This window comes from Heloderma suspectum, chromosome 2, assembly GCF_057233095.1.
Source record: "Heloderma suspectum isolate Gila_16-S chromosome 2, 16-S_ref, whole genome shotgun sequence".
NCBI classification, from domain to species: domain Eukaryota; kingdom Metazoa; phylum Chordata; class Lepidosauria; order Squamata; family Helodermatidae; genus Heloderma; species Heloderma suspectum.
In genome coordinates, this window is record NC_139459.1 from 362,528,932 (window position 1) to 362,549,053 (window position 20,122).

Here is a 20,122-nt window from a genome sequence, read left to right on the forward strand (position 1 = left end):
GTGCTCATGACGTTAGAAGGGACCTCAAGGGTCATCTAGTCCAAACCCCCACGGGCAATCCAGCCCAGGGGCCCTCAACTGACACCCCCCCCCCCGGTGAGTGGCAGGTGATGAGGGTATCAGGGGAGCAGAAGCAAACTCCCGTTTTATTCCTATACACCTCCGATATGCAGACGATACCACCCTAATGGCAGAAAGCGAAGAGGATCTCAAGAGCCTCTTGTTGAGGGTGAAAGAGGAGAGTGCAAAAGCTGGTTTGAAACTCAACATTAAAAAAACGAAGATCATGGCATCTGGCCCCATCACTTCCTGGCATATAGAAGGGGAAGAAATGGAAGCAGTGACAGATTTTACTTTCTTGGGCTCCAAGATCACCGCAGACGGTGACTGTGGCCATGAAATTCAAAGATGCTTGCTCCTTGGGAGGAAAGCTATGGCAAACCTAGACAGCATAGTAAGAAGCAGAGACATCACCCTACCGACAAAGGTCCGTCTAATCAAAGCTATGGTTTTCCCAGTAGTAATGTATGGCTGTGAGAGCTGGACTATAAGGAAGGCTGAGCGCCGAAGAATTGATGCTTTCGAACTGTGGTGCTGGAGAAGGCTCTTACGAGTCCCCTGGACTGCAAGGAGGTCAAATCAGTCAGTCCTAAAGGAAATCAACCCTGAGTGCTCATTGGAAGGACAGATACTGAAGCTGAAGCTCCAATATTTTGGCCACCTAATACGAAGAGAAAACTCTCTGGAAAAGACCCTGATGCTGGGAAAGACTGAAGGCAAAAGGAGAAGGGGACGGCAGAGGATGAGATGGCTAGATAGCATCACCGATGCAATGAATATGAACTTGAGCACGCTCCAAGAGAGAGCTCAGGACAGGAAGGCCTGGTGTGCTATGGTCCATGGGGTCACGAAGAGTCGGACACGACTGAACGACTGAACAACAACAACAACAATAATGGTGCTATGACTTCAGTGAGCTTATCATGCAAGAGTGCCCATATTTTTTTTCCTTCGCAGGACTGGCAAATGTTCTAACATATAAAGGAGCCTTCGCAAACTGGGTGCTCTCCAGATGTTTTGGATTTCAACTCCCATCAGCCCCAGCCCACATGGCCAATGGCCAGGAATGCTGGGAGTTGTAGTCTAAAATATCTTGAAGGCACCAGATTGGGGGAGGCTGACATAAGGAATGTAGAAGCAGTTGTAAAGCAGGGAACAGCTCCTGGAAGCAAGGGGGGCAGAGAAATGTGAGTGCTGTGCTTCTGTCCTGCTGTGGATGTTATCAGGCTCAGGTTAATCTAAGGGGTGATCCAACAGCAAGTCAATAAGCAGACAATGGTTACAGAAACAGTTTTACCAGGCAAGAGAGAGAGTTCCAAAGAAGAGGTTGGCTGACTCTCTGGGCTTCATCACACAGCTTTTATCCTGCGATTGAGATTGCTCCTTCACAGAAGTTTGCAGGCTGTTTACATGACGCCGTGACCCTCCTGCATGAAATGCCCTCTGTTCCATTTTTAAATAGATCGCAGATAACGAGCTATCAAATTACCCGGTTGTGTTCCTCTTCAGTTTCCTCCGTGATAAGAGTTAAAGTGGCAAGAAGAGGAGCGAGATCAATGAAAGGTAATGCAAGACTCAGATATCGGGAGAAGGGGGGTGGGGGGAAGGAAGCGCATGTAAAGGGAGTCAGCTGTGATCCTGCATTTAAAACAGAAGCAGAAAGCCCCATTTTAAATGCAGGATTTTAGGCTGGTGTAGAAATGCCCTCTGTCACAGGCTTCCTTTACGCATCCATCTCTCCCTTCCTCTACAGCCGATACACAGCATGGGAAAGCATTTTATGCTGTATTTTGTGGTTTTACTTGTTGTGAAACACCCAGAGAGCTCTAGCTATTGGGTGGTATAGAAATATAATTAATAAATAAATAAAATAAAGTCTGAAGAGAAATCTTTAATACGAGAATATTTTAACTTTCGCTAAAGCATATTCATATACAGTCAGGGCCAGAAATATCGGAACAAGGATAACTGTTTTGGCAGTTGGCCTCTGTACATCACCACATTGAAGTTGAAAGGAAACATACCCAGATGGGAGCGAAGTCAGGACTTTCAGCTGTAATTCAAGGGGTTTGACAAAAGTGCGGCACTAACCATTCAGGAAGTACAGCCAGTGGCATACCCCCCCTCCCATCATTGGTGGCTCATAAGTAATGGAACAAACCAACATCATTTCAAACTTAAGGGTCACCTTTAATACCTGGATGAAAATCCTTTGCAGTCAATGACTGCCTGAAGTCTGGAACCCATGGACATGACCCAGTGCTGAGTTTCCTCCCTCGAGATGCTTTGCCAGGCCTTCACTGCAGCTGCCTTCAGCTGCTACTTGTCTGTGGGCCTTTCTGCCTTCAGTCTTGTCTTCAGTAAGTGAAAAGCATGCTCTATTGGGCTGAGATCAGGTGACTGACTTGGCCATTGAAGAACATCCCACTTCTTTGCCTTCCGAAACTCTTGGGTAGCTTTTGCTGTATGTTTTGGATCATTATCCATCTGCAATATGAAGCGGCATCCTATCAGTTTGGCAGCATTCGGCTGAATCTGAGCAGAAAGTATAGCCATATGCACTTCAGAATTCATCCTGCTGCTTTTCTCAGCAGTCAGGTCATCCATAAACACCAGTGACCCGGTTCCATTGACAGCCATACATGCCCATGCCATAACACTGCCTCCACCATGTTTGACAGATGATGCGGTATGCTTTGGATCATGAGCTGTTCCTTTCCTTCTCCATACTTTTCTCTTCCCATCATTCTGGTACAAGTTAATCTTGGTTTCATCAGTCCAAAGAATCTTATTCCAGAGCCGGGCAGGCTTTTTTAAGGTGTTTGCTGGCAAAGGCTAATCTGGCCTTTCGGTTCTTGAGCATTACCAGTGGTTTGCACCTTGTTGTGAAGCCTCTGTATTTACATTCGTAAAGCCGTCTCTTGACTGTAGATGTTGACAATGACATGCCTACCTCCTCAAGAGCGTTCTTGACCTGGCTAGATGTTGTGAAAGGGTTCCTCTTCACCATGAGCAGAATTCTGCGGTCATCCACTTTAGTTGTCTTCCGTGGTCTTCCAGGCCTTTTGCTGTCGCTGAGCTTGCCAGTTAATTCCTTCTTTTTCAGGATGTTCCAAACTGTTGTATTGGCCACTCCCACTGTTTTTGCTATCTCTCTGATGGGTTTATGTTGTTTCCTCAGCCGAATGATGGCCTCCTTCACTTGCATGGACACCTTGAGACTTCCAGTGAACAGCTACCAAATGCAAATGTAACACTCAGAACCACCTCCAGGCCTTTTCTCTGCTTAATTGGTCATGGGGTACCCAGGAAACAGGCCACCCCTGGCCATGCAGCTGCTTGTCAACCATTCATTCCATTACTTATGAGCCCCCAACGATGGGTATGTGTGTATGCCACTGGCTGTACTTTCTGAATAGTTAGTGCCCCACTTTTGTCAAACCCCTTGAATTACAGTTGAAAGTCCGGACTTCGCTCCCATCTGGGTGTGTTTCCTTTCAACTTCAATGTGGTGGTGTACAGAGGCCAACTGCCAAAACAGTTATCCTTGTTCCGATATTTCTGGCCCTGACTGTACATCATACAAAAAGAGTAAACTGTTCAGTTCAACAGTTAGGAAGTCGGTTTGGGGAAGGGACAGACGGCTCACAAGCATGGGGAAACCCATAGCAAACGAAAAACATTGCAGCAAAATGGCTCCTTGGAACTCCACATTTTCCAGGTGAAAACCACGGACGGCTGCGAAGTCACAACGGCGTCATCTATCCAGAAGGACCTTGACTCGCAGCCGCCCCAGAGTAAAAGACTCATGTAGATGAGGCCCAGGAATCCAGTTTCAAACATCCCTGGAGGTGGCTCCACAAGCGATTTATTGCACATTTGGAGGTCAGTCGGGGCACATGACATCATGGCCATCCCTCAGCCACTCTGGAGTTTTGTGCCGAAAACCCCGTTTTTCTGAAAGTACTTTTAGTCCGATTGTTTTCCTCAATTTGGCTTGTCTGCACGTCTGTTGTGGTGTGCACCACCCTCTGCATTTACTCCTGGCATAATAGCCCTGCCCAAGGGTGTGTCTTTCACCTGGCCGTGACCTCACTGACCAAGGTCAAAGGGTGTTTCCCCAGTGTTTCCTCCACCTGTGTTTCCCTAATGATTCTGCCATTTTGTGACTGGCCATTCAGGTATTCTGAGCTACCTCATGGTATTTACTTCACCTTGCCTACCACTAAACTCTGGTGGCCATCCCCGCAAGATATAGGTGTGCTCCGGGCAGCCTCTAAATTTCTTTTAAAAGTAAAGCATAAAACCGCAACGTCGAAATAGCTCATTAGCACTACGTCATGAACCCAAAGTAAGCGCTCCAAGTTCACCAACCACACCAATGCAGTTTCAGAAGGAAAGTAATTAAAAACACTGGAGGGGCAGAATCAGGCATAGGTTGGGGAGGCAGGTGCTAACACACACTTGCCAGAGACAGCAGAAAGGACGGAACAAGGCGAGAGTGGGAACGAGTGGGAGGGAGGGAACAGGCTCTTTAGAAGTGATGACATGGATGAGACTCCACCCAGTAGCCACCCAACCAATTCGTGGTAAACTGCCGTGTTACCTGCTGAGAGCCCCAGGCTAGCTTTGGGATAATCCGGGATTTCAAGCCCTGTGTATCCTCAGACATAACAGATTCAACTCCAGTAAAAACTGCAGGAAAGTGGAGAGCGAACTAAGCCCGTCGCTGTGGAGATCCCCCTCAGCCCCGACCGATGACTGCTCAGTCTTTGCTTGAATATCTCCAGTGACAGAGCCCATCACCGCTCTAGGCAGTTGGTTCCTCTGACCCTGTTCAGACTATCACGGGGGTAAAAGAAGCCATCGTGGCTTCTTCCCCCACCCCCACCATTTGCGTAATTCCCTGCGATGTCTGAACCCAGCGTGCCATGTGGCGGGGTTGGCTTCATACCTACCCTGCAGCCCCTACTGCAAGATGGCTTCTTTTATTCCCATGATTGTCTAAACCCATTGATGGTCTGACTGCTCTGACCATGAGGACGTTTTTCCTCATGTTCAACTGAAATTTGCCTTCCTGTAACTTAAACCTTTTATTTCATGTCCTATAGTCCTGGAGGACATAGAACAGGTTGCGGTGCTCTTCTGCGTGACAATCCTTTAGGTACTTGGAAAGTGCTATCGTATCTCCCCTCAGTCCTCTCTTCTCAAGACTAAACATACCCAATTCCTTCAGTACTTCCTGGTAGGACTTACTTTCTAGTCCTGCAATCATCTTTGTCTCCCTTCTGTTACCCCGATCCAATTTATCTGAATCGTACTTAAAGTGTGGTGTCCAAAACTGGACACAGTATTTGAGATGAGGTCTGACCAGTGCTGAGGGTGAAAGTGGAGAGTGCAAAAGCTGGTTTGAAACTCAACATTAAAAAAACGAAGATCATGGCATCTGGCCCCATCACTTCCTGGCATATAGAAGGGGAAGAAATGGAAGCAGTGACAGATTTTATTTTCTTGGGCTCCAAGATCACCGCAGACGGTGACTGTAGCCATGAAATTAAAAGACACTTGCTCCTTGGGAGGAAAGCTATGGCAAACCTAGACAGCATAGTAAGAAGCAGAGACATCACCTTGCTGACAAAGGTTCGTATAATCAAAGCTATGGTTTTCCCAGTAGTAATGTATGGCTGTGAGAGCTGGACTATAAGGAAGGCTGAGCACTGAAGAATCGATGCTTTCGAACTGTGGTGCTGGAGAAGACTCGTACGAGTCCCCTGGACTGCAAGGAGGTCAAATCAGTCCATCCTAAAGGAAATCAACCCTGAGTGCTCATTGGAAGGACAGATACTGAAGCTGAAGCTCAAATATTTTGGCCACCTAATGCGAAGAGAAAACTCCCTGGAAAAGACCCTGATGCTGGGAAAGATTGAAGGCAAAAGGAGAAGGGGACAGCAGAGGATGAGATAGCTAGATAGCATCACCGATGCAATGAATATGAACCTGAGCACATTCCGGGAGAGAGTGGAGGACAGGAGGGCCTGGCATGCTGTGGTCCATGGGGTCACGAAGAGTTGGACACGACTTAACGACTGAACAACAACAACAACTGACCAGTGCAGAGTACAGTGGAACTAGTACTTCCTGTGATTTTGAAACTATACTTCTATTGATCCAACCTAAAAAAGTATTTGACTTTTTTGCAGCAACATCACACTGCTGTGATGTTGGGGGACTAGAAAGTAAGTCCTACCAGGAAGTACTGAAGGAATTGGGTATGTTTAGTCTCGAGAAGAGAGGACTGAGGGGAGATACGATAGCACTTTTCAAGTACCTAAAGGATTGTCATGCAGAAGAGCACCGCAACCTGTTCTATGTCCTCCAGGACTATAGGACATGAAATAACTCATTGTTATTTCACTGACTCATGTTCAGCTTGCGACTGATTACAACTCTAAGAACTTTTTTACAGGTACATTTGCCAAGCCTCGTGCCCTGCATCTTATACTTGTGTGTCTTATTTCTTTTTCCTAAATGAAGAACGTTGTACCTATCTCTCTTAAATTTCATTCTGTTATTTTCTGCCCATTCTTCTAGCCTCTCAAGATCAATTTGAATTTTGTTTCTGTCTTCTAAGATATTCCCTTCCCCATCCAATTTTGTGTCATCTGCAAATCCCCCCATCCCTGCACCTCTTGAACGCCTCTTCCTGTTGGGTTTTGGGCCATGGAATCCTACTTATCAGTGCTTACGTTTATTAAAATTAGCTTTCCCGAGGTCCAGCAGAGTTTACAAAGATGTTTTGATGGAGCTTCATGGTCAGCAGATTCATATGCTGTCTTGGCTGCTTCAAAAATGTTGTTGAAAACAGTATAATTTTGCATTTCTTGCAACTGCCTCCCAACATAATCAATATGTTTCAATGCTGCCTAGATATCCAGATTATTCTGCTGCAGCAGTGATGTTACAGGTTTAAGATATCTCAGTACCTTTAGCATAATTTTAGTAAGAAAGGGAAAAGAGATTGCTCATTGAGCAATCCAATAGCTTCAGTTTTTAGATGACAATTTTTTTTCACAAGAGGAAGATACACGGATTAATCTGAGTATGGAAGGAATGAATTCTTCATCTGAATGTATAGCCGTGAATGAATCCAAGTATCCAGCCCAGTGTGTTTATATACAGGACCGGCCCTACCATTAGGTAGAGTGAGGCAGTTGCCTCAGGTGGCAGAAGCTGAGAGGTGGCAGCAAGGTGTTGGAGGAAAGAGCTGTGTGCCAAGCAGCCTGTCCTGTGCCCCCTAAGCTAGTCTGCTGCCTTAGGTGTGGTTGAGGATGCTGTCCCACTGCTGGTGTTGAAGAAAGCTTCAACTACCAGTCCAGTCAACTTTTACACGTGGAATGAGAAGGGGGCACCACCTTGTTCTTCGCCTCAGGCAGCAAAAAGTCTTGGGCTGGTCCTGTTTATATATGTCTGTCCCCACGCTTTGACAACCTTAAGGACAGAGTGTCAGGTGGACTTTTTCTGACACCCAAAAGATGGGGAGAAGGGTCTCCCCAGAGAATGGGGCTGTAGGGTATGCAAAGATCAGGGCCACTGTATCAGCATCGTAAAAGGCCACTCGTCCTCCATCATAGTTCAGACTCATTCAGATCGTCTTGGGCTCCTTACTTGGGAGCAGAGGAGAGCTATCAAGGGAGTCTGAGGTGCTGTACTCACCACTCCCCCATAGCCCAGATCCCTTCCTCAGGACCACAGGTGATGTCACCCTTCCTTCTCACAGACTTTCTGGCAACCCCCACAGCCCAGTTTCCCTCACTCCCCACAACGACTTCCCAGAAATGTCTGCCTGCTGTGAATCCCTCACATCCCAACACAAAAGTATAGAAGTCAAATCTCTCAGGATTGTTGGGCAGATCTTGACGTTTCTTTTGAACACTTGCACTGTTATGATCCTTGGACAGGATGAGCCAGGGATTTGCTGTGTCTGGATCCAGAGATACATTTGCAGTTGGAGGAAGAGAAGGGAAGAAAGATGAGGAAAGGAAACATAATAAATAGAATTTACCAAAATGTTACGTCCTTAGCCTAGAGACACATCACAGGATTTACCTTTCCCTTTAAAAAAAAGGGGGGGGGGTCACAGAAGACTTCCCAACCCTTGATGGCTTTAGAGCAGAACTACGCCAGTTAAGAGGTTAGGTCTAACAAGAGCTACAACAACTCAACTTCTCTTTACCTGGAAGCTCCAGTATTCATCTCAGCAGATATCTGCAGTCAACTACGTCCACAAATGTTACTAGGCCAGAAACATCCCATTGGCCAGCAGGCACCCACAACCTGACAATGATTTGATGAGTAAGAGAAAGAGAAGGAGATCCACCTGTCTGATGACCTGGCAGAGTTCCTTCTCCACCTCAGACAACCAGTTGAGTGGGTACTGCCTTCATGCCCAGTGTGTGGCCTGGCCACTGATGGAAACACAATGCTGAACTTGACAGACCTTTGCCTGATCCAGGTGGACAGTTCTTATGTCAAAGGAATTAGTCTCTGTATGTGCAAGATATATGAAGATAGGCATAGAGCTGCTTCATCCTCCTTTCCTCATTGGCTCCATCTACGTGAGCTATTTACTCCTGGGCGGCAGCAATTCGAGGTCCTTTGGGACATACGACGCAGTTGTCACTTTGCAGCCACCCGTGGTTTTCACCCGGAAAATGCGAATTTCCAAAGAAGCATTTTGCCGCGATCTTTTTGGTTTGCTGCAGGTTTCCTGTGGTTGCAAGCTATCTGTCCCTTCCCTGAACCAACTTCACATTTTGTGGCGGGTTTGTTGTAGGCAGGCCTAGTACTTGTGCCCCTTCACTCCTACCCGATCCTTCGCAGCTGCGCAGTTACAGAGGCACAGAGAGGCGTGCTCATTTATTCAACCACACTTTTGCACTCCTTCGCAGCTTCGTATCTTCGCATTGGCTGCTTTGGAGTCAGTGCCCAAGAACCAGGGGGTCTTGGGGGAGCAGAAGGTCCAGGATCAACTTCGCTCCAGCCTCCATGGCAGAATGATGGGTAGGCATGTACCTCTCATGCCTTGGCACATGCAAACCATCGCAAGAGCCTCAGGCTGGAGAACTGCCAGACACTTGGCATGGTAATGAAGGCACAGACCACCCACAATTTACTTAACGAGGAACAGACAGACACAACAGAACCCCTAAAATACAAAACAGCCACTAAAACGCGAAGGCTCACGTACCTGTGCAGCTGCGCATTTAAATATAATGGTAAAAAAAAGAGCACAGCAGATTTTCTCGTTGGGAAAGTCCACAGTAAATCGCATGTGTACCGCAGCAGAGGTAAATTCTCAGCTGCAATGCTGTGCAGTTACGACAGAGTGAAGGTTGAAAGTGGTGCCGTGTAGATGGCCTCCTTATCTCATTTATTGTTCCAGAGCCCCCAGGGCAGAACTGGGGAAATGCAATGAAATACAAGCAGACAACTTTCTGACAGGGCCCAAATCCCCCCACACCCGCCCTTCGTTAATGCTGTTGCTGTGTCATATCCCACAGCTTACCTTTCTTCAGCTGCAGTCCAGATGTCAGAGTGTCTGGGGAAGAAAGTGAACACAGACAAAACATCACACCATTCTGCTCATAACGAACCTTTGAACAACAGCCCCCCCCCCCAATCATTTGATGTCATTATTTTGTCCATTTTTTCCTTATTTCAAGTAAAGGTTTAAGTGAATTTTGATACAGATCTGGGCAAGGTGGGAACGAGAGAAACCTTCCCCCAACTCTACTTTGTTTACAAATGTTCAAGTTTCTCTTTTCCTAATGGGAATTTTCTCAGCATTCCCAATTATGCATGTTAGAGGAGTTTGAATATATGAGAATGCATGTGCAGGAGCAATTTTAACCAGAGCCCTTTCTGCAATGAACTCATTTTGTCTTCTCAGTTGGAACACTAAGGACACAGTCCTATTCCCATGCTGGCTTGGGAATGCTGGGAGTTGTAGGACTTTTTTCTGTCTGAACATGCATAGGACTGTGCCTTAAGTTTCCCATTTTTCCAACCCTGCCAATATTCAAGTGAGTTTTGCCACCCATATGTGGACCAGTTCAATACACAGCATGAAATGCAGCCTCTCTTTGGTACCTTTGAACTGCTTCATGAAACCCTCCAGAGCGGGATTTATACCACAGAAGTCCCAGATCCTCCACTTCAGTGCAGGGGGGAAAGCCACAGATTTCTCAAACTTCCTCTCCTCAATCCTGAAGGAGAGAAACAAATGTTGACCAAATCTCTGTCAAATCTAGAATTCCCCAAAGAAAGGAAAAGGGAAAGAAAATGGTAAGTAAATGGGACAAAGTAAAAGAAAAGGGAAAGTAAATGGTAGAAAGCAAAAGGACAGAGGGAGCTACGGAAAGGCAGAGGGGGGAAGAGGTGCTTTGTAGAGTAGACTCTCCCTTGCTACAGCTCCAAAATCCCCAAAGCCAGGCCTCTGGAAGCCAAACAAGACATTTTATTTATTTATTTATTTATTGCATTTATACCCCGCCTTTCTCCCTCTTGCAAGGAACTCAAGGCGGCTTACATTATCCTCCTCCTCACCGTTGTATCCTCACAACAACAACCCTGTGAGGTAGGTTGGGCTGAGAGTCTGTGACTGGCCCAAAGTCACCCAGTGAGCTTCCATGGCCAAGTGGGGACTAGAACCCAGATCTCCCGGCTCCCAGTCTGTCACTCTCACCGCTACACTACACTGGCTCTCATGAGGAACCCATGGTTGCTGCTAAGCACTGGGGCACCTAGGCCTGGACCTTAGGGCACAGGTACAGGACCCCACAGCTCTGGGGGTCCCCAAATGATCACCTGGAGAGCAGCAGATGGTGGGGGCAGCGGAAATGCCCATTGGTATTCATGCTGTGTATTGAACTGGTCCACATATGGGCGGCAAATTTGCTGCTTTTTAGATTGTTTGCTGCTGTTTTTACTGTGTTTTTACTACCGCACTGGCTTTTATTATGTGTTTTATTGTTCTATGCCGCCTGGGGAGGGCTCCTGCCCTGAAAGGTGGCCAAGGAATATTTTGAATAAGTAAATAATGCGCAAATAACAAAGCCCTCAGCTTTAAGAGTATCGCCAGCAACCTCTGACGGGGCTCAGGTCACTATCTTCTCCGACTGCTCGCTGCTCAGGTGAGGGGGGGTGCGTGGGGGGGCCTTTCCCCCACCTCCGTTCCAATCCTTTTAAGCCAGAGATACTGCTGGGGCTCGAACCTGGGGCCATCTGCCCCTGAAGCAGGCACTGCGCCACTGAGCTACAGCCCTTTCCATTTTGGAAGGCCTTTAACGCAGAGAACCCCCTTTCCCTCCGATGCAGATGCTTAGGCTGCCCATTTCTGAGAAGGGCAGCCTAAGCAGTAATACACTGGGGATGGGAGGGGTGGGAATGATTTTAGTCAAATCAAGCTCAATGAGCACACTTTCTAATTTAAATGTAGAAAACCTCCAAACATAACTTTTATCCAGGTATATTTTGATTTCATTTGAATTTGTTTTGTCTGTTTGTTTAAACTGCCAGTACTTATTTATATTAGCCAACAGAGACATCTTAGCTTAAGTGCTACATACATGCCATCAAAAATAGTTTTAGCATGTATAATTTCAACTTCTTTCTACTTAATTTTTAATGGAAATTGTGTCTAAAGTGGCCACTTGTTCCACTGAAAAATTATTTTCATAAAGGTAACTTAGCTTGTTGTATCTGTGTATTGATTCTTTCCCCTGTTTTCTTTAGAGATTTTATGCCCAAGAATGTTGGCATTGATCCTAGCCCGTTTACTGTACGTAAACCGGATGAAACTGGAAAATCTGTTTTGGGGTAGGAAAATCAATGATATAATGCTCTGTAAGGCATGTTTATTTTTTATTTTTATTTACTTAATAAAAATATTACTTATAAATAAATAAATAAATAAAAACATGGTAACACCTGGGCTGGCAATCAGCTGCACTGCTGCTGCAATCTATTGCACAGCCCCATCTGCATTTCCCTAAAACACCAACAACACCGAATTATGCTGCAGAGTTGTCATACATTACGCTAACATACACCCCTGTGCAAAATGGGAATCACAACACTGGGCTACTTTGCAGGCCTTGTGTAACCCACACTTTCTCAGCCACAGCCCTGCCTCCTACAATGAGTATAATAACGATGATTATAATAATCTGCAAACATTGTCAAGGTAATTTTTTTTAATGTTTATAAACTCAGAAAAAAATATTAACAAGACCTCAGTTAGAAAGATCACGAACTCCTGTCTTTGCTGCTACCTTAGGCTTTTCGGTAGGTACGCTACTACCTAAACCCATCAACAGGAAATTCCTGGATTTCTAACTTGTTTTTTTAATGAAGCTGCAATTACTTCCTAACAGGAAAGACCCCAAAAAGGCTTAACGCACCCAGAAAGGTTAACACACCCAGATAGTGGGAGTGTTAACCATTTGCTGTGACTTCATTCATTGGCTTGTGAGAGCTGGACTATAAGGAAGGCTGAGCGCCGAAGAATTGATGCTTTCGAACTGTGGTGCTGGAGAAGACTCTTACGAGTCCCCTGGACTGCAAGGAGGTCCAATCAGTCCATCCTAAAGGAAATCAACCCTGAGTGCTCTTTGGAAGGACAGATACTGAAGCTGAAGCTCCAATATTTTGGCCACCTAATGCGAAGAGAAAACTCTCTGGAAAAGACGCTGATGCTGGGAAAGACTGAAGGCAAAAGGAGAAGGGGACGGCAGAGGATGAGATGGCTAGATAGCATCACCGCTGCAATGAATATGAACTTGAGCACGCTCCGGGAGAGAGCGCAGGACAGGAAGGCCTGGCGTGCTCTGGTCCATGGGGTCACGAAGAGTCGGACACGACTGAATGACTGAACAACATTCATTGGCTAAAAACACTTAAAGGCGGGAGCAGGCTAGTTTCTCACAAAATGAAGAGGCAGAATAGTCGTTGCACATTTTGCCTCTCATCTTGGGTTTTACAAGGGCTAGAGACTTGCTTTTTAATGGAATCTGGGAATCTGGAGATTATAGCTCCTGCTCCCTTGTGAGCGGCCTCGAGGTCAGGCACACAGGTTTGGGTACAGCACTAATCATGTTTGGCCTAAGAATGGCCCACTGGGCCAAGCAAGGCATTAATCGGGCCTAATAAAATGGCTGCTTCTTTTTCTGTGGGACCAAAACCACTACTGGGACTTTGCATTATCATAGTGAAAACTGGGAAAACTCAAATAAATGTGTTCCTCAGTGGGAGTGGGAGATTGATTTGCATATTGTTCAGCCTTTGCATGTTGAACCAGGGGTGTCAAAGTACAAAGCCGAGCTCCTCCAGATACATACGCAGGGGCAAATCTTGCAATATTTTGCCCCCTCGGCCTGAACTTCCACACATCAGCTATTGAAAAATAATACATTTTGAGAAATGACTGTAGCATTTTATAACGGAATATTAAGGATTGGAGGTACACTGTACTCATGTACCATATATATACATATAATACACACACACACACACACACACTCTATATATAGATATATAGATATATATGAACACATGGGACCTGCAACAAAATGTTGCATTGTGGAATACTCCTGTTCACTAAAAAATTGGAGTACCCCTGTTCACCCCTAAAAATTTGCTTCCAGTCATCCCCCACAAGATACTCCATTCCATTCTGTTCACCCTCCTCCATGATACTCCATTCCTTTCCCATCCATTTTTCTTCTCAAGAGTCAGCCAGCATTCCATGTCCACTGAGCATGCTCAGCCCTCATTGGGCTGTTTGTGGGATTTGTTTCCCCTTGAGGTTCCCCTTCCGCTAAAAATTTCCTTCTGTTAGAAAAAGAGACTCCGTAACTGTTGGCGTCTCAAGTTACATAAAAGCCCGAGTGGCGAAAAATGTAGGCAGAGCAAAAAGAAAATCATACTGACGTGCTCATGACTAACAGTTTGGTAAGCTGATACTAACTGTTTATTGGCTATTGACTTGGTGAGCCGATGTACTAACTGTTTCATTGGTTACTAGTAAGAACAATAGAAGCAATATGGTATAAAAGGCTTTTGCACACGTGTCTCGAGGTCCAGACTGCTCTGCACCCGTTTTGCAAAACGTTTCAATAAAATAGTGTTGGATCCACTGCTGCCTGCCTGGCATCCTTTCCTTCTAAACCGAAAGCAAGGACTATTTTTATCTAACAATTTGGTGCCGTGACTCGGATCCTGCTTCGGGGCGCGTCCCCTTCGCGCTGAGCCGAGGGGCCACGGAGGAGAAGTGGCCACAGGCGGTTGTTTACACTGCCTTCTCCTCACGATGGCGGCGGCCGAGGCGCTCGGGGACCAACGCCAGAGGAAGAGGGAGACGTGATCACTCCTTTTAGGCACCGGCAGTGGATCAATAAGCAGCTGGACGCAGCTGCGGGTGGGACAGAAGAGGCTTTTGGGGTAAGTGAAACAGCTTACATTAAGGGATAAACGCGGGACGGTGGTGTGTTTGTGATTGTGTGAGACGCCTACGGGCGAAGCGAGTGGGGAGCCCCGATCTGCATTTCCTTACCCCGGAGACGGGCTAGGTCAGAGGAGGGCGAAGCGCAAGAATTGCTGACTGAAATTCCCACCGTCATGGGCGGGTCCCAATCTAAGTCTGCGAAGAAGTCCCATACGCCCTTGGAGTGTTGTTTGCGCAATTGGTCACGTTTTAAGCAAGATTATAGAACTAAGATGACAAAGGATCGTCTTGTCTTTTTTTGCACTCGGGAATGGCCAGTATTAGAACCCAAATGGCCACCTGAGGGGTCTTTTGACCCAACCTTGGTATCTGATGTGCGAACTACAGTAGCACAGAGGGGAAGTTGGGACCAGTTCCCTTATATTGATTCGTGGGCAACTTGTGCACCCCTCGGCGGCAGGCCCGCCCCATGGGTAATTAAATGTATATCCTTGGCCCTCCCTGTAATAATTAAGAAAAAATTGACCTTCCCTATTAGAGAGGTCCCCGACTCTACCGCCCAATATCCTCAAGAGACGTTGTTTGTTTATGTCCCATTCACGACATCTGACTTGTATAATTGGAAACAATTTAACCCCTCCTTTGAGGAGGACCCCAGTCCATTGTTGTCCTTAATAGAAAATGTGAGGCTCACACACAATCCTACCTGGGACGACACACAGATGTTATTAAACACTTGTTTCCTTAGTCAGAAACCGATTATTCTTGCCGGTGCGCGCCAAGCTTAGGGAGGAGCTCCCCCTTGTGACCGAAGATCAGATAGCAGCAGTGTTGCCTTTAAGACAGTCTGATCGGAGACTAGCCACCGCTGCACAAAGGCAGAGGCATGCCGTATTTTTGGCTCATTTTAGCAGGCATGAGACAAGCTGCGCAGAGGGCCCCCAATTTGCAAAAAGTTCTGACTTTAAAACAAGACAAAAACGAGCCTCCTGCTGTGTTCCTCCGAAAGCTAAGGGAAGCCTTCACCAAATATACTGACATTGACTTGAATGATCCAAATAATTTAAGGATCCTCACGACTCAGTTCGTGAGAAATAGCTGCCAGGACATCAGAAAAAAGTTGCAAAAAGTTGAAAGAGGCTTGGCAGCTGACCTAGGAGTTTTAGTTGAAGTAGCTCAAAAGGTTTATGAGAGGCGAGAAAAAGAAGAAAAAGAAAAAGAAAAAGACAAGAAGCAGGCCAAGCTCCTTGCTGCGGTTCTTAAACCTGACAAAGAGGGAGCTAGAAAGGGAAGGAAAGGGGGAAGGAAAGGATCTCCCCTGGGGAAAGATCAATGTGCCTTTTGTAAGAAAATGGGACACTAGAAGCGTGACTGTGAGGCTTTGAAGCAGAAAGAGAGAAGGGAAAATACGGGAGGAGCGCAGAAAGTTCTGTATGAACAAGAAAGAGATTAAGACAGACCGGGGCCCGGCCCCCTCTTAGCCATCTCTGAGGCAAGACGGGACCCCATGGTCAAAATAAAGGTTGGGGGCCGCTCCTACAAAGCCCTTGTAGACACAGGGGCCGCCCCGTCCGTCCTCCCCCTCAGTGAGCCCCCAACGGGAGGTGGGGGGGTTCACCACCATAATGGGGGTCGAGGGAAGGGCAACCCAAGTGCCCCTCTCTCGTCCCCTGTTCACCAAGGTTGGAAAAACACACCTAGAACATGCATTTGTCTGTACCCCCTCCTGTCCGGTGGCATTGCTAGGGAGGGACTCATTGACTAAACTCCAAATTGAGATTGCTTTTACTCCTGACGGAAGGATGGAGATACGGCTCCCTAAACAGCAGAGTAGTAACTACCAAATGGCCCTTTTAAAGGTTGCAGAAGAATCCACCCCAGAGGCCACTGAGGACTAGAGCCTAATAGAAAACAGAGTCAACCATCTAGGGGGGGTTATAAAGTGTCAAAAGAAAAAGTACAGTTGGCCCAACCAACTGTAAAATTCCTAGGCCACCACTTAACTAAAGGGACTCGGAGCCTAGGGCAAGAAAGAGTCGAAGTCACCCGTGACACTCCTGTCCCTAAGTCCCCCCGCGAATTGAAGGCCTACCTGGGGTTGACCGGATTCTGCCGACTATGGATAGCAAACTATGGGGAGACAGCGCGGCCGCTGCATGAGGCGCTGCAGAAAGAATAAATAAGTCATTCCTCAGTCTTAAAGCTGCTCTTGTGTCACCACCCGCACTGGCCATACCAAATCCCAGCCGGCCATTTAGACTTTATGTGCATGAAAATAAGGGCATAGCTTGAGGAGTGCTTTGCCAGTGAAAAAGGCCCTCTTAGAGACCAGTGGGATATTATTCCAAAGTCCTAGATGTCGTAGCATGAAGATGGCCAAGTTGCCTAAGAGCAGTAGCGGCAGCAGCTCTGATCTGTACCAAAGCCGAGAGAATGACAATGGGAGGACCCATTGAAAAGACGCTTGCTCCTTGGGAGGAAAGCTATGGCAAACCTAGACAGCACAGTAAGAAGCAGAGACATCACCTTGCCGACAAAGGTCCGTCTAATCAAAGCTATGGTTTTCCCAGTAGTAATGTATGGCTGTGAAAGCTAGACTATAAGGAAGGCTGAGCACCGAAGAATTGATGCTTTCGAACTGTGGTGCTAGAGAAGACTCTTACGAGTGCCCTGGACTGCAAAGAGGTCAAATCAGTCCATCCTAAAGGAAATCAACCCTGAGTGCTCATTAGAAGGACAGATAATAAAGCTGAAGCTCCAATATTTTGGCCACCTAATGCGAAGAGAAAACTCCCTGGAAAAGACCCTGATGCTGAGAAAGACTGAAGGCAAAAGAAGAAGGGGACGGCAGAAAATGAGATGGCTAGACAGCATCACCGATGCAATGAATATGGACTTGAGCACGCTCCGGGAGAGAGCGCAAGACAGGAAGGCCTGGCGTGCTATGGTCCATGGGGTCACGAAGAGTCGGACACGACTGAACGACTGAACAACAACAAGAGTGCCACAAATTTTGAGATCAGGAGGAGGAAGCAAATTTCTCAACCCAGCCCGGCATTCCCGATATGGAATAGGTTTACTAACAAACGAAAACCTCACTTTTAAGGCTTGCTCTAGCTTTAATATCGCCACACTACTGCCAACATTACTGGGCACAAATGGATCAGGACTCCCAGATCATGACTGCCTTGAAGTATTAGACCTAGACACCAAAGGCCGACCAGACCTTAAAGATGAACCAATAGAGGGAGCCAGAGATCTGTTTGTAAATGGGTCTAGCTATATGCTAGATAGAAGGTGCTACACAAGAGCGGCCCTCTAGACAAAAACGTGCACGAAGAAAGGTTGCCTCCTCATTTCTCCGCCCAATCCGCTAAGTTGGTAGCCTTAACAAGAGCCCTGCAGGCAAGCAAAAGGAAGCGAGTATACCGATAGCAAAAATGCCTTCGCCGTTGTGCATGCTCATGGGCAACTGTAGAAAGAGAAGGGATTCCTTACAGCAAACAGACCTCCAGTGGCTAATGGCGGCCTAATAGTGGATCTTCTAGATGCCCTCCAGCTACCCTCACAAGTAGCTGTTGTCCACGTCCAAGCCCATGGGAAAGAAAAAGAGGAAAAATGGAGACAGGGAAACCAGAAGGCAGATGAGGCCGCAAAAAGAGCAGCCAAAGAGGGAATCCAAGGAACATTCCTCATTCTACCCAAAAGAAAAGAGCGCCCCACATACTCCCCTGCTGAGTTACAGATGGCACAAGAACACAGAATAAGTCCCTGCGATGACAGATGGATCCAGATGACAGATGGAAGACTGCTTCTTCCACAGAGCCTGCAGAGGGTTGTTCTAAAACAAGTTCACCATTCTCTTGGACACCCTGGAGCATCAGCCATGATTGACTATTGCAAGAGGCTGTTTGTCTCCCCTAGCATAACTGTATGTGCCCACCGACTGGCCGCAACCTATAAAGTCTGCCAGAAGACCAACCCTCCCAGGGCACCCCCTCCTCCAAAAGGAGGGCGACCATAGGCCTACTATCCTTTCCAGAGGGTGCAAATTGATTTTGCTGAGATGCCACCATGTAGGGGTTACAGGTATTTGCTTGTAATAGTATGACAAATGACAGGGTGGGTAGAGGCGTTTCCATGTAGAAACTGCCAAGCTAAAACTGTTGTTGCTAAATTGTTACAAGAGGTGGTGCCCCGGTTCTCCCTGCCCGAAGTTATAAAGTCCGATCAGGGCTCACATTTCACCTCAGTTATTACACGGGGGATGGCACAAGCTCTGAGCGTAGAGTGGCATTTACATTGCCCCTGGAGGCCCCAGGCAAGTGGACAGGTTAAAAGAATCAATCAGAGCCTCAAGGAGACTTTAACCAAACTCCAACAAGGGATGAAGCTCACTTAGGTTGAGGCTCTGCCAATAGCTTTAACGAAGCTTCGAAGGATGCCAAGAAAGGACATAAAATTGTCCCCCTTCGAACTGATGTTTGGGTTCCCGCCTCGGGTACACTGCAGAAAGAGGGAGGAAGTCAAGTGGGAGGTGGGTGATCAGATGCTAAGAGATCAGTTGACTTCTCTACAGTCTGTTCTTTCACAGCTACGAGCTTATTCCGTTCCGTTACAGAGACTGCCGTTAGATGCACCTATCCATCTCTTCCAGACGGGAGACGAGGTGTTGCTGAAAAAGTAGAATAAAGAAGCTTTAAAGGAAGGGTGGGAGGGGCCTTATTTGGTAAGACCAACCAGCCACTCGTGTGTAAAGCTTGTGGGTTCTAGCAAATGGACACATTGCAGCTAGATAAAGCCATTTAGGCGACCCTTGCTTCCTTCTGTCACCTGGAAAGAACAGAAGGACACGGGCAACAGTCCTCTGCTCCCTGGCACCCCTCCGGAAGCTGCCAGGGACACAGGCGAAGAAGCCATCCAGGAGCCACAATCACCTGTAATATACAAGTCACAACATCTGAGAGAAGCTCGTGATCGAATTACAAAAAACTTGTAATATGAAGCAAGTATTGTGGGTAGTGTTAGTAATGTTAGTCAAAAAAAAAATATTAACATAAATGGTGATACCTCAAAGACTTGGGCTTGACAGCTTTAAGATAAAACCCCAAAATGTCACACCTACAGCCCTCAGACCACTTCTGGTACAGATCCCTGAGAAAGAGAGGCGTCCCTGGAGAACCAAGTTAGGGATCCCAATAACAGAGGAAACTGATAATGTGTGGTTAGAGTGGATAAAGTATACAGCCAAGTCTTTAAATAAGTCTGACTGTTTTGTTTGTGCCACAGGGAGATCTGTAGCAAAGGTGCTGCCCTTTCCACTGGGATGGGACACTCCTTCCCTCCTCACCTGTGTGATCCATTTGTTCCAGCACCCTAACGCATGGGGAAAGAAAAAAGTGCCAGACTCTCAATAAACTATACCCGTGATGCTATAAAGAGATTGGCTGAGCAACTAAATGCCACCAGCCAAATGGCTTGGAAAAATCAGCGTGTTCTTAATATGTTAGCAGAAAAAGGAGGGGTTTGTGTCATGCTAGGTAGACGGTGTTGCACCTT

General features: G+C 46.8%; 1 pseudogene; it reads right to left on the reverse strand.

The window, feature by feature from the left end:
* Positions 1 to 7,549: 7,549 nt before the first annotated feature.
* Positions 7,550 to 10,225, reverse strand: LOC146355680 (butyrophilin subfamily 3 member A1-like; annotated as a pseudogene).
* Between the last annotated feature and the right edge of the window lie 9,897 nt (positions 10,226 to 20,122).